The sequence below is a fragment of the Cebus imitator genome, unplaced genomic scaffold (assembly GCF_001604975.1).
Source record: "Cebus imitator isolate Cc_AM_T3 unplaced genomic scaffold, Cebus_imitator-1.0 Scaffold108, whole genome shotgun sequence".
NCBI lineage: Eukaryota > Metazoa > Chordata > Mammalia > Primates > Cebidae > Cebus > Cebus imitator.
The window spans coordinates 5805877-5820687 of NW_016107423.1; the positions used below are offsets into that span (position 1 = coordinate 5805877).

At 34.4% G+C, this 14811-nt stretch overlaps 1 protein-coding gene across 2 annotated transcripts in view; it reads right to left on the reverse strand.

Annotated features, from left to right (window-relative positions):
• The window catches only part of TRPC4 (transient receptor potential cation channel subfamily C member 4), a 208741-nt gene that overhangs the window by 36695 nt on the left and 157235 nt on the right, over positions 1–14811 (reverse strand). The gene's annotated exons all lie outside the window — the stretch shown is intronic.

Genomic DNA, 14811 nt, shown 5'->3' on the forward strand with positions numbered 1-14811 from the left:
CTAGGATCCCTGGAAGCCACAGTTACAAGGAAAAGTTTTACTCTCTTGCATGCTCTTCCTCATGGACCCTATTCACAGCTCAAGAGAAATATTATAATTCAAGCCTGGGGGAGAAAAGAGGATGCTTCTGTGGGAGAAGCACAGGGTCCTATCCTGGCTTCTCTCCCCTAAGGAGCAAAACTTCAGCCTTGTGGAAGAGATAGAAAGCACTCCTGGGCCTCATGTTTACAGCAATACCATTAGAGCAGGGGCAGAAAACTCTCTCCTGTACATAAGCTGCAGTTTGACTGCCATGAAAAGGAAGGCATAGGTCATGGGGAAATCTTCATCCCTAGCACTCAGACATAGGCCTGCCTAAGTCTGACCCTGGACGAGGACATCAGAGAGTTTTCCTGCCCCCGATCACTAGGCCAACAAACACCAGGTAACAATCAGAAGCTGACAACCCCTGGAGGAAGGGCCTCTGAGGCACAGGTGTACAGGGAAGGTTAAAAGCTGTGGGTAGAGTAGGAACACTGAGAATAATCTTCTTTTCCATACTAGGCTGAGGTATATGATACACTGAAACTGAATGTAGCAACAACAAAACCCACACTCAACTCAGCTCCTGACTGTATTGCCTCCAACCACTACACTAACATAGAAGAGAAGAGGCATGTACATTTTCAGGCATAAAGGCTGTGTACTTCTGTTGCTGGTCTTCTGCATAGGTGGAATGAATAGCTTTGCAAAACACACATACACATTAGTACCCACACTCACTAAACCATGATGCATCATATTCAAACCATCAAAAACAAAAGATAAAGAAAAAATATTGAAAGCAGCCAAGAAAAAAAAGAGACATGGAAGAAAGGTAAGACTGACAGCAAACTTCTGGTATAAAAATATGCAAGACAATGAAGTAACATCTTTAAAGTGCTGAAAGAAAAAAAATAAAAGTTAACCCAGAATCCTATATAGAGCAGAAATAGCTCTAATAAATACTTACAAAAGGGTTTTTCTTCAAACAATCAAAATCTGAGACAATTTATTGCTGTCAGACCCACAGTATAAGACATACTAAAAGGATATTTTTAAGGCAGAAGGTGTATAATATTGGACAGAAAGTTACATTTATTTTAAAAAAGGAAGATTTATGTCCATAAATGTGTATATATGTATATATAATAAAATATATATATTTATTTTTATTAAAAAATTTCCTACCATGTATTTACTGCCTAAGTAAAAACAGTAGCAATGTATTATAGTTTTTAACATATGTAAAAGTAAAATGTGTAATGATATTGGCACAGAAGATGAGAGAGGGGAATTACAAGCCTGCCATCATTAGTTTCTTACACTATACACAAAGCAGAACAATATTTTTTGAAGTTAGAATGTAATAAATTAATATTTTGTTATATTCTAACGTCAAAAAATATTATTCTTTTAAATATTTTTAAATATATGAATAGAGAGCCATAAATGTAAATAGTAAGTGTTACACAAATATTTAATTCAATAACAGGCAAAAAGAAAAAAATGCAATGAAGAATAGATGGAAAAAATAGGAAAGAACAATAGCAATAGGGGTAGATTTCCAGTTTATCCATATCATAATTATACTGAATGAAATGTATGATCTAAACACACTAATGAAAATACAGAGATGATCATACAGGAAAAAAGCACTAAAACAATAATTAAAAGAAAGCTCCTGTGACTACATTAATATAAAAGTAGATGTGTTTCAGAAGAAGCAATGTTGCTAGGTATATAGAGGAATATAACATAAAGATAGAAAGGCCAATTTGCTGAGAAGATATAAAAATTCTATATCTGCTTACAGTTAACAAAATAACCCTATAATACAAGATGCCATAACTATTAAAACTGAAATAAAAAACAAAGAAAAGTACAGCTATAATTGGAGGGTTCAGCGTTCCCCTCTCTGTAACCAACAGAACCAGTAGACAGAAATTTAGTAATGATATAGAAGACCTGTACAACACCATCAACAATATGGCAACAGCAGAATACACATTTCTTTCATGTGCACAGGGAACATTCACCAAGATAGACCATAGTGTGGGCTGGAAAACAAACCTCAACACATTTATATTAGTTAAAATTACTAAGTTTGTTCTATGACCACAACACAAATAAACAACTAATCAGTAATTAAATGTATCTAGAAAATCCCCAAATATTTTTTCAATTAAACAATATAGTTCCATTATCTTCCAGCTCAAATAGGAATTCATAAGACTAGTTAAAAATATTTTAAAATGATAGAAAATGAAGATACAACCAAAAATTCTTTGTGAGGCATCTAAAGCAGTGCTTAGAGGAAAGGTATAGCTTCAAATGCTTTATTAAAAAAGAATAAGGTGTTCAAGTCAGTGATTTCACCTTCAATTAAGACACTATAAAAAGAAGAGCAAGTTTAAACCAAAACAAGCAGAAAGAAGAAAATAACAAAGATAACAAAAAATAAAATCTGAAACATAAAATGAAAGAAAAATCAATGAAAACAAAATGTAATTTTTTGAAGTGTTTAATAAAATTGATAAAACGCTAGCCAGAATGATTAACAAAAAAAGATGATATAAATGATCAATATCAAAAATTAAAGAAGGAACATCAATATAGATCTTACAGATACTGTAAGATATTGATCTTACAGTTATTCATTCTAGAATAACTGGATGGTAATACATTTCACAACTTAAGCTTTTTTCCCTGAGACAAACTTCCGCACTCACTCAAGAGGACATAAAGCCACCTGAATAGTCCTATATTTATTAAAGAAAATGAATTTATAGCTAATATCCTGCCAACAGCAACAAAAATAATTCAGGTCTAGTTAATTTCATGGTGTGTTCAACCAAACATTTCAAGAAAAAGTAACACCAGTGCTAATCAAACTCTCACAACAATACAACAGTAAGAAACATTTAAGAGTCAAGTATTACCCTGATAAATAATCTTAAAAGACAAAACAAGATAAATAATCTTTAAAGACAAAACTCTTTAAAACTACACACCAATAGCCCTCACGAATATGCACAAAAATCCTCAATAAATAGCAGTGAATAAAAGTTAGCAATATATGAAAAAAAATAATAAATCATGACAAAGTAATGTTTTTTCCAGGGAATGAAAAGTTTCAATATTTAAAGTCGATCAGCGTAATTTATCCCATCAACAGATTTTTGAAAAAATATGATCATTTCAAGATGCAGTATAAGCATTTGACAAAATTTAACATCCATTCATAATAAAAACTTTCAGTAAAGTATGAATAAAAGGGAAAATTCTCAATTTGATAAAGGACATTTATAAAAAGTTATAACTACTTGTTCTATAAAGGAACAGAGAACAAATAATGTAGGCTTTGTAATTAATAAATGGGCATGATTGTGTTTCAGTGAAACTATTTAAAAACTGGCAAGCAGTCTGATATCAGGACCATAGTTTGCTGCCTCCTGTGGTGGTGATTACATGACTGTATGTGTTTGTCAACATTTTATATCTCTGCACTCAGCTCCAAAGAGTTACTCTTATAACTTAATTCGAATGTAGCAAAATTTATGAAATTGATATTGAGAAATGAATATAGGAATACTTAAAAATAATTAAAAATATTATTTTAATACATTGATTACAGGTGATACATGAGTAATTATATATTTATTTTAGATTTTCTGTATGTTTGAAAATTTTCGAAATAAAAGCATAGTAGATATGATATTCTATCATTAATTAGTGAAAATTAACAATGACTATTTAAAATTATCAATAAAGCTGTTTTTGCATTTTGTTATATTCAAATTTATAACTCATGAGAGCTGATTTCAGATGAATTAACTATAGTGTATTTTTTTAAGTTGGCTGTAGATAACTATTTTATTCTAAATTTGGTATTTATATCCTAATTTCTTCTTTTAGTCTTCTTTCACAATTAAATCTCTATTGAGAAGTCAGATAGAATTGGGACATAATTGGGAAAATAATATTTACTATCTCCGTATTGGAGAAGGGAGGTTATCAGAACCGAGTAAGATATGATGCCTGCACTGGGTTTTAGAGCTGGTGGGAAACATAGAATTTAAAATATCCAACGACAAAGAATGTATCCAACACACTTTTTTCCACACCTAAGGTGCTTTCTCCTACTTACCTGGCTACAAACAGAATTCAATGCACAGTCACAGCCTGCATGAGAAAACTAAGGCCCAAAGAGTCAGTGTAAACTATAATGTGATGCCACTAGTTAATGAAGAAACCAGGACCAGATCAGAATCTCCTAAACGCAGTGTACTTGGACAACATTTTCTCATTCTCGAGAATTTACAATGTTGCTTATTTGTTTTGTCTTGCCTGACACTGCCAACTCCCAGATATAAGATACATGCATGGAATCGTTGATTTAACAAATGCATTTCAAGTTAATTTTTCACCAGAAGGCATAGTGATAAGAGCTAGTCCATGTTAGGTGAGCAAGTGACCAAACTCAACACAACTATCAATCAGCTTTAGAGTCTTAGCTTAGCCTCTCTCGGTTTCAGTTCACTTCAAAAAACAGAGGTTTGGATTACATGACTTTTACAAAGTATGATTTTATCCTAATTGCATACATTGCATACACTGACAAAGACTGCTTCTTCCTGTTAGGATTGTGACAATTTACTAAAAGCAGTCATTGCAATTGCTGCCATGAGAGATGAAAAACCGTACAAGAGGGCACAGACTTGCTCTAGTCTGCCTTACAAAGCAGAAATTGGATCTTTGATAAGAAAAGTATAGAAAGACAGCTTCTAGCCAAATGTAAGGAAGAAGATTCTGGCAATTAGAGTTTCTCTGAAACTGGAATGGATTACCCTGAGACATAGAGATTCCAATCCAGATATTGTCGTGAAGCAAGAAATTCTAGCAGTGAGTGGAGACTGATCTATGTAATCTGTAAAGTTCATTCCAACTTAATGAATTTGTGCTTCAGTTGCTTTCAAATTTGTATGCATCATGAAATAAAATACCTTTTAAAGTACTTGCTAACCAGAGCATTTATATTTCATTATGTTTTACATATAAACTTCATTATCTTTATACCTACTAAACTGGAAAGTCAAATGTGATTATTAGCAGTCACCAAAATAGCTAAATTCAAATATTTTGTGGGTGTTTATGTAGAGGAAGAAAGGCACAGAGCTATGTGCTTCAGATGAGAGAATGAAGGCTTGGAAAGGAGGTATAAAGAAGTTATGAGCTCAGTACAAGTCAACATTTTATCTCAACTTCCTTCATAGCTGAGCAGACTCTGTTCTCATTTGATGACTTAAAGGAGATGAAACTTCAACTGGAAGTTTAGACTAGATGACCTCTAAGGTTTCCTAAGAAGACTAATAAACAAAACTTGCAATTCTGATACATTGCAGTTCCTCTGGAGTTCAACAAGGAGACATTAAATCTGATTTTCTCTACCACCCAAAATCTTCACTTCCAATCTTTGAAAGGCACAATTGTGTGGGAAAAACAGAGATCCTGATAAAACTGGGAATTCATGCCATCATTTTTTAAAAAATTGAGCTGTAAATAATACTGCCAATCAATGTCTGTTGAGTAATGTGTTGGGATCTTTTTTACTTTTTTTTTAAGTTCCAGATTGAAATATACTTCTTACAGCTCTAGTCACCACATACCTGTCAGATGGCTGTGGACTTCTATTTGTTATGGGCATGGTAGCAAAATGGCCAGTTTCATTTATTCTAGCAGCATTCACTGGATTTTTGAAGAAATAAGCCTTTACAAAAACTAGAGGATGCTATTAACTACATGAAAAATGAATTGAGATAGTAAACCATCCATGGTAACTAAAAAGCCTGAGGAGAACGAAGATTAAGAGAGTTTCTGTCACAAAATGTTTGTCCTGTTCTCACAATGGGAACATTTCAAAATTGCTCTTTGCTGTTTATAAACAGATGACATGATTTCTCAGAGTCGTGGTGGAGGCCTAAATACAAGCATTGATGTCAGGACTGTGGGGACCAACAAAGGAAAGATCACAGAGCAAATGAGTCAGAGAACTTCCTTTTAAAAATATTTGCAGATGTCCGGAAGTTTTTACTATGTTTTTATACCTTTCCCATAACAGTTTTCACTCAGAGCTATTTGAGTGTTCTATTATATCCTGAAAAGCTGGCTGTGAGGACGAGATGGGGTAGGCAATGCTCAGGTGCCACATTTAACAGCACCAATTACATGTGACAAATGTGTAACTCTGCAAACAGATCTCTTGTCATGCCCCTTCTTGCTGTCAGTACTTACACGGATAGTAAACAACCCCAAACAAAAAGCAAGTCACCTTTATGGCAACCTCCAGGGGTCTGTTATTTAAGCCCCATGCCTGTCGGGGACCTGGCTTTGGAAGTCTCTTCATAGAACACAGAGCTTTATGCTGTGTTATCAAAACAATGAAGATAAAAGAACACAAAAAATCCTCCCTGCTGGAGTTATATATTGTTTTGTTTTTGGATTTTCAAATTAGGGAATACAAAAGTAGTCTCTCATCAAAACTCTGCTTCTGTTCAAAGAGAAATTTAAAGGAGTTCTTTTATTCATTGGAGACCCACTTTTTCTGGCACCCCTAAGAGGCATTTAGTTAAGGGGCAGCTCCTGTTCTCAGTACTAGGCTTAAAACTCAAACAAAGATGAAGACAAGGACCCCAAGTATCCGCTTTCTGAAATAAGCTTACAGAAAACTGTAGCCAAACTTTTCCTTCCAAGGTCTACTAGGAGGCATCAGAACCATATCTGTTCCCAACTACCTAGCACTCCACTTCCATGATCTATAACAGAGGTAGACCTGGGAGGAGAGATGGCGAGAGAGCCATGGTCAGGGAGTGCAGGGGTTTTGTTTTGTTTTTGTTGTTGTTATTTTTTAGAGACAGAGTCTCACCCTGTTTCCCAGGCTGCAGTGTAGTGGTGCATGATAGCTCACTGCATCTTCAAACTCCTGAGCTCAAGCAATGCTCCCACCTCAGCCTCCTGGGTAGAGTAGCAAGGACTAGAGACACATGCTACCAAGCGCAGCTATCTTTTTACTTTCTGAAGAAAGAATAGAAATCTTGCTATGTTGGCCAGGCTGGTATTGAACTCCTGGTATCAAACAATTCTCCCACCTTGGCCTCCGAAAGTGATTGGATTACAGATGTCACCCCTTGACCAGGACGGTGCAGTTTTTGTGCTAAAAGGGAATACCAGAAGGAGAGGTAAGAATGCTTCCTCACTAATATTACTGCCTCCCTAAGTCAAGTAAGGGAGACTCCAAGAAAATCCCTCATAAATTCTGGGAATTTCTACCAGGAGGAACCATTACCTCACCCCTGCTGGGGCATCTGGTTGGGCAGTTGGCTTGCTCATCTACCCCTCGGTCCAGCTCATCACAGAAAATAGAAAAACAGTGGAGTCTGGCAATAGGGTAGCCAAGGGCAGTCTGACCTTCTGTCTTTTAAGGTGATAAGCGTCTGTGATGCTGTTGTGAGGTAAGCGCATATTACAAGAAAAGGCTGGGTTTGAGCCTTCTTGCCATGACTCAAGAGGGATTTGTTAGGGTTCCAGGACCCCATTAGGGACTGACTGCTGGGTACAGGAGTGGAGGGACTGGAAGATGCCTGGCAGAGTTGAATCTCTGACTCAGAGAACTATGGAGTGTGGAGGCGCAACTGGGTCCTCAAAGAACAGCCATGCACCCCTCAGGAGTCAGCATCACGCAGGTGGCTCAGTAATAGCCAGAGAGGCAGGACAGCCAATCAAGAAAGAGCTCTGTCCAGGGTGTCCGATAAGTCAGGACATTTAACTTTTCCCATCACTCATCTTCCCTAAAGCAACAGGAATGAGGAAACATCAAGCGTCTGTGTCCCACCTTGCATTCCAGTGTTGGAGTTAAAGGATGTGCAAGAGATGGACAATTCCAGATCCTTCAAGCCATGGGTCAGGCCTTTATAGGGAAGAGAAGATCTTTAAGCTGAATATAAAATTTGAGTTTTAAACTGAACATAGTTTACTTTTAAATAACTTGAAATTTCAGAAAATTTATGATAGCTGATAGTGGTATCATTTGGAAACAAGGAAAGCATATTTGATATAAGATGGCCAAGGACAGTGGTAGAAAGAAGTAAAACCATTTCATGTTTAGATTCAAATATCTTGAGGATCCTTAATAAAACCATATATGAGTATGAAATTTGACTTCCAGAATTGTTTCTCAGTCTTTAATGTTTAAAATACTTCTGGAATTTCTAAATCAGTCAACCCTACTCTGAATTTGTCATAGGAATCTACAGTAATTATAATTTTAGTCAGCAGACCATACTTCACACAACACCGACATCAAGAGACAGTGAATGTTAAATATTCTTAGTTGGAAGACATCTAAATATGCTTAAACCACTATGGGTTTTGACACCATTATTTTAACATTTTGAGAAAAAAAAAACTAGGAATATATAATTAAGGAAGTACACATTTTTAAGTTTACCAGGAAAGGATGCCATGTTAGTTTCAGAGTCAGAGTGAATTGTAGAACTTTAGAATTCCAGATCATCTGATAGCTTCTGACCTAAAAATAGTTACTTAAAAATCAAGTGAGACATTTTATCAGTGCAGAAGCATTCTTTTTATAGGATTCTAATTTAATTTAAAAATTTCCATGAAAACTAAGAAATAAAATGCTTATGTAGATAGGAAGACAATTAATAAATATTTCTCCAATTCCTGGTTTGTTACCTTTTCAATAAGCAGCAGTAGTTGCCCAATATGTAGTTTTGAGTAAGTGAATGTTAATCTTTTCATGATGAAAATTACCACCTTCCACTTAATAAAAAATCCTGAACATTTTAAAAATAAATATGCACAAAGGAAATATATATATATATATATAAAGATTTTCCTGAGTACCCCTTACACACACACACTCTCACACACTCACAGACAAATTTTTAAAAATAATAATGACCTTGAAGCAAATAAATTTAACTCTAGGATACGGCAACTAAAACATGGAAAGCAAAAAAGGAAACAGCTCTATATCATATCAAAGGACTTATTCTTTCTTTCTCAGAATGGATTGCTTCTTTTAGTGCTAGAAAGCCAAACATAATATGTTTTAGATTAGAAACAAGGCAGTGATGATATTGGTGGTGATGTGAGGGTGGTGGTAGTGATGCTTGGTATGTTAGTAAACATAATATTCAATAGTAAATCATATCAAATGTGCATCTTAAAGAGCACTATGCCTTTTGTGAAGCATAAACCGTGGTCCATTCAGATTTCATCTGTGTAAAAATCTAAGCCGGCAAATAGAAGCGAAGAAGTCTTAAGTATGAAGACATGTTCTGAGCTGTTTTTGCCTTTTTAAATTCTGCCTTTCACACTTTTGGGTCAGTGTCTCATAAGGGATAAAGAATCTAGCTCTGGACTCACACTGACTGGAATTTGAATCTATCACTTTTTAGCTCTGTGATCCCTTGATCCCTGCAAGGAATCTAAATTCTCTAAGCCTATTTCCTCTCTGTGAAATGAGACATTAACATCATTTATATGATTAAATGGAGCAGAGTTGTTGTGAAGTTCAAACAACAGAATGCATTTAAATTATTCAGCACAGTGCCTAACTTTTTACTTTCTACAATAATTACCATGATTACTACTACTGCTGTTACTCTGTGCTAGTGAAGACTAATTCAAGAATCTCTCTAGTTTTTTTACTTTGACCCTTTCTTTTTTGGTAACTACTGCTTTTTTCCTGTCTTCTCCCTCTTCCCTTGAACTGTCTAAACCATGTTTTCAAATATTCTCTGAAGGCCTGTAAATTTCAATTTTGGTGTATCAAATTTATGCTGCATTGTCATGGCCTAAAGACAGTTCACTTCTCTCCAATAAAGAAATATGTTCAGCATTAGTAGGAGCATACACAATAACTGAAATCTTCATAAATATTTCATTGTTTGAGATGTTACTGTGTTAGTCTTTATAATTCCATGAAGATGATGTTAAAATATTTTTCCCACAGATAAATATTAAAATTAGGATCATATATCACACTGTACTGATTATGATTTCCTCAAAAATTAAAATATCCATTTTAAATTAATAAATGAATATTCTGCAACTTGTGTTTGAGGGTCTGTGTGTATCTGAAGCCAGTTTGAGGAGATTTTGAGCACCATGCCAAAGGAAGAACTGGGGAAAGCGATAGGCTTATTTCTTATAATTTCTTAATATTGTTTGGGGCTGCTTGTAGGGATGGGAAATTCAGTGGTGAGGCTGAAGATATGATCTTAATGACTTTAGACAAAAGATGAAAAAATGGCCACAGGATTCACAGGAAAGGAAGAATTATATATATACACATACATGCATATATATGTATACATGTACATATATGTATATATGTACCCTGTACTGATTATACATATATGTGGAAAAAACGTAACTGGTTATACATACATGTGTATATATATTAAATATAAATATGTTAAATATAAACGTATTAAATTTCTCATATTCTATTCATTTCATATTCTCAGTACAATATGTTAAAAATATATATACACACACATATATATCCATACATAGTATTATTTGACTCTATGAATATTTATCTAGATGAAAATGTGATCATCAACTTTTCATTCTACATCTTCAATTTGGCAGGCCTTGTTGAAATGTTCAGACTTGTTAATATCAACCTTTTAAAACATAAAAATGTAAAATAAATTATGGAAATGAGAAACCAATCTTGTTTAAAAAGTTGCTAAATAAAGTATACTATAGGCAAGATGTATAATCTGGATAGTATGAGCAATTCTTACTTTATGCCTAGGAATTCAATAGAAGCTATTTTTACCAGAGCTTAGACCTCCTCCTACGTTACATCTTTTCCTCAGTTCACCCTTCTCATCAAGTTCAGTGTGCATAGTTTTTACATATTGTTTATGTGGCATAACCTTGGGCATGCTCACAATGTCATGTCATTTCAGCAGCCATTTTGTTTTCTCATGGGAACAAGGTATTTCCTGCTATATTCATATGATTGCCTTCATTAAAGTTCTACTTCTTTTATGAAAAACGATATGCATTTTATAATTTCTTTTACTAAGCTGATTACATAAGTCTACATGTGGAAATTTTACACATATCCATACTTTTTTGTGCAAAGGGGTAAGTTATGAAACAAAGTATTCTGAGGGAAAATTCAAACGGGGTTTCAGGAAGGCCTGACAATTGGCATTCAAAAGTTTTTTTTTGTTTGTTTTTCCCATATCTTACTACATATTATCTCCAGAAACAAATGACCTGTCTTTGAGATTAAACTCTTGCTATAATTTAGATGAATTCTCTTAATGCACATTATACATATAATAACATGCTTTAGTTTACATGTAAATTTTTTATAAAAATAAATTTCTCATATTCTATTCATTTCATATTCCCAGTATAATATATTAATAATCAAACCCTGAATAAGTTAAGAGCCTCAGAGTCATGGAACAGAAGAACGTAAAAGTATCTTCTAGCCTCGGGCTCTTTCTAATCCCTCATTCAAGCTTTCCAATGAAACTTTCTCTCCAGACACCTGCAAAGTATAGCTCTCTTATCAGACCCATATGAATGCTTGATTAAACAACTGTTTTACTTTTTACTCAAGTTTAAGTGGGTAATTTGACAGTCTGAGAAGGATATTGGTGTCTACCTATATGGAATTTACTCATCTATTGAGAGTTCTAGCAGAATTATCCATGGTTAGTTTTCTCTATTAGTTACTGTATCACAATGAAGAGCATCATAAGTTTGGACCCTGTAAAGCTTTTTGACTTTCTTTCTTATATAGTAAAGTTCATCCTGACAGCAAATATGTGCAAGAAGATCTCTTGAGGCTGTTTGCTGAGAGAAAGGAAAGGTCGATAACCTTCAATACAAGCAAGTCTGAAGTAAAAATAATTCTAAAACCTTTGTTGGGTGGTGAGTTCCAAGTTATCACTGACACCATGGCAGAGGGAGAGAAGAGCCATTATGAACTGCTTTCTAAAGATATAAAACACAATAGATTTAAATAGTCAACAATGTTGAACTTCAACAAGAAAGATACTGAAATAACGTAGAAACCTTATTCTGCCATTGTAATGAAACACAAGGTAACTGGTTCTCTGAAGCTGAATACAGTTCTTATTGCTGAAACATTGCAAGGTATATAAAATAACAGAAATTCCCAAGCAAAACCATACTTAAGAAGAAAAAGAAATTGGTTTGAAAGGTTAGGCTTTAAAGTTAGAGAACTTTCCTACCTACATAAACATGAACATTTGTGATATAAATATATAAAACAAATAAGTCAAAAGTGTTTTGATAGGATAAACAAATGAGAGGTATTAAAGTGAGCATTTCTCATACATCAAGGTATTATGAATGTGAGGAAGATCTTTTGAAAATGGAAGAAAAGTAAATTTAGTGCAAATGAAAAAGTATTAAAGTATTATTTTGTACAAGTAGCTCACAGAGGTGATGTGCTTTGAAAATCTAAGTCAGTTCAAGAAGACTTAAGGAAAAAAACATAAACAGAGTTCCAGTCTACCACTGAGACAATTAATATGATGGGGGACACACTTATAGGCCGCAGGATTTTTATAAGTCATTCACTCTTGATATTATAAATATAGAACCTTACAAACAATGAACTTTGAAATGTTCTGCTAAGGGATTCAGGGCCACTTACTTTATCAGACAGCAGGACAGGGCAAGAGAAGATAGAGGATTCATTAGTCTAGTCATCAAATCAGACCACACTTTTTTTATATATATCACAATTTTGGTAAAAGAATAAAGCATTCTTACCCTGATGTCTTTAGCCTGGTTCTCCCCTTCAACACTATCCCTTCCCAAAAAAGATCAATTTTCTCTGCCTTAATAATGGTAGCTTAGCAGACAGGATGATGGGATTCAGGGGGACTTTAGATGTCATTTACTCTAAATCTTTCATTTTGTACACAAAGACACTGAAAACCCTGAAAGCTTGTGACCACCCATAATTTAATAGTCTCCTAGTGGTAGAACCTGAGCATGGATTTAAGTCCAATGCCTTTTGCAGAACAGCCCAACAGCATAGCACACAGCCCTTATAATCGTGAATCTAGCAAGGCACTGAGAACTCAGTCTCAGATGCAAGGCACTCACAATTCACTAGACTTTGGTGAACAATGTAACTGTTTGACAGATCTCTTTGATAAATAAACATTTTTTCCTCATACCCGTTATCTAAGCAAGATAATCATTTGCATGCATATTTTTTTAATTCTAGGAAATCTCTTTTCATTCCGTAATTCTCAGTAAAGTTAACTCCCTACAATCAGGAAATATTGAGAAAATGTTGCCTATAGCAGATATTTTTTTCTCAGCTGGAATTATCATACTCACAATTCAATCTATACCTCACTTAATCATTTAGCTGTGGCTGGGTGCAGTTTCTTCCAGCCAACATTCATGGAATATTGTGTTAGAAGTTTGGTATGTAGCAGGCAACCAATGACTGTTTTCACTGGACAAGCTATTAGAAGTTTGGACCTCCTATTTTTTAAATATTATTTACCATTTTATGACATTATATCACAAATCTATTTGTTTATTATCCATTTATTCCAGTGAAATTTAAGCTTCATTAGCAGAAGGGCTCTTTGTTTGTTGCTTTACTTTTGTATCACTATCACCCTTCACTGTGCATTCTGCCTGGAAACTATTTGGCACGTTTTCATTGGTGGTATCAAGGAGAGATTAGGAATACTCTATCTGCTTACATTTTATTGTATCTATAGTATTTTTTAAAATGAAATGTTCTGCATTTTATTTGAGACACTAGAATTTTTAGACATTTAACTTATCCATAATGGAAAATGTAACATCCTAAACTCTTCTGTAAAAATTGTTCCAAATACATTTTCTAAAAAGAAAACTCCCTTAAAAATATTCTTAATGAGATATATTTAATTTACATGAAACAGGCAGGGTTATTTTATCCTTAATACCAACTGCAATGTCATAATTATCTTATTCCAAAAGACACTTAGGACACTTACAGATGATGTGAGTCTTATTATTTTTTTTTTTTGTCGCCCAGGCTGGAGTGCAGTGGCACAATCTTGGTTCACTGCAACCTCTGCTTCCCAGGTTCAAGCTATTCTCCGGCCTCAGCATCTCAGGTAGCTGCGATTACAGGCTATGGCCACCATGTTCAGCTAATTTATATATTTTTAGTAGAGACGGGTACTACTTGAACTCCTGATCTCAAGCGATCCACCTGTTTTGGCCTCCCAAAGAGTGCTGGGATTACAGGCATGAGCCACTCTGACCTGCCCGGCCTGAGCCTTTTTTTTCCAATTTAAACACGATCATATTTTATACACTTCAGATTAATGAGAACTTATTCTATTTTAAAGTTCACCTAAGGATTTTGTTCAGTTATGTATGTAAAACATCAAATCTGGTCACTATTAACTTTTCTTATTGACAATACTTAAAGTATGGCTTTTATAATTTTTAAAACTGAAAACCCTATCTATCTCAAATAGGCTGTCGTTTTTTTTTTTTTTTTTTTTTTTTCTGCCTTGCTCTCATTTTAGTCTCTTCAGCCGTTTTGAGGGTTAACCCTAACTGCTATTCTGAGCTTCTGAGTCCTGAGATTTGTCACATATTTTCTAATAGCCAAATGATGAGATGGATATGATAGCAAAGAGTTTTAAAATGGTGAGCTAAATTGAGAAAATGTGATTTCCC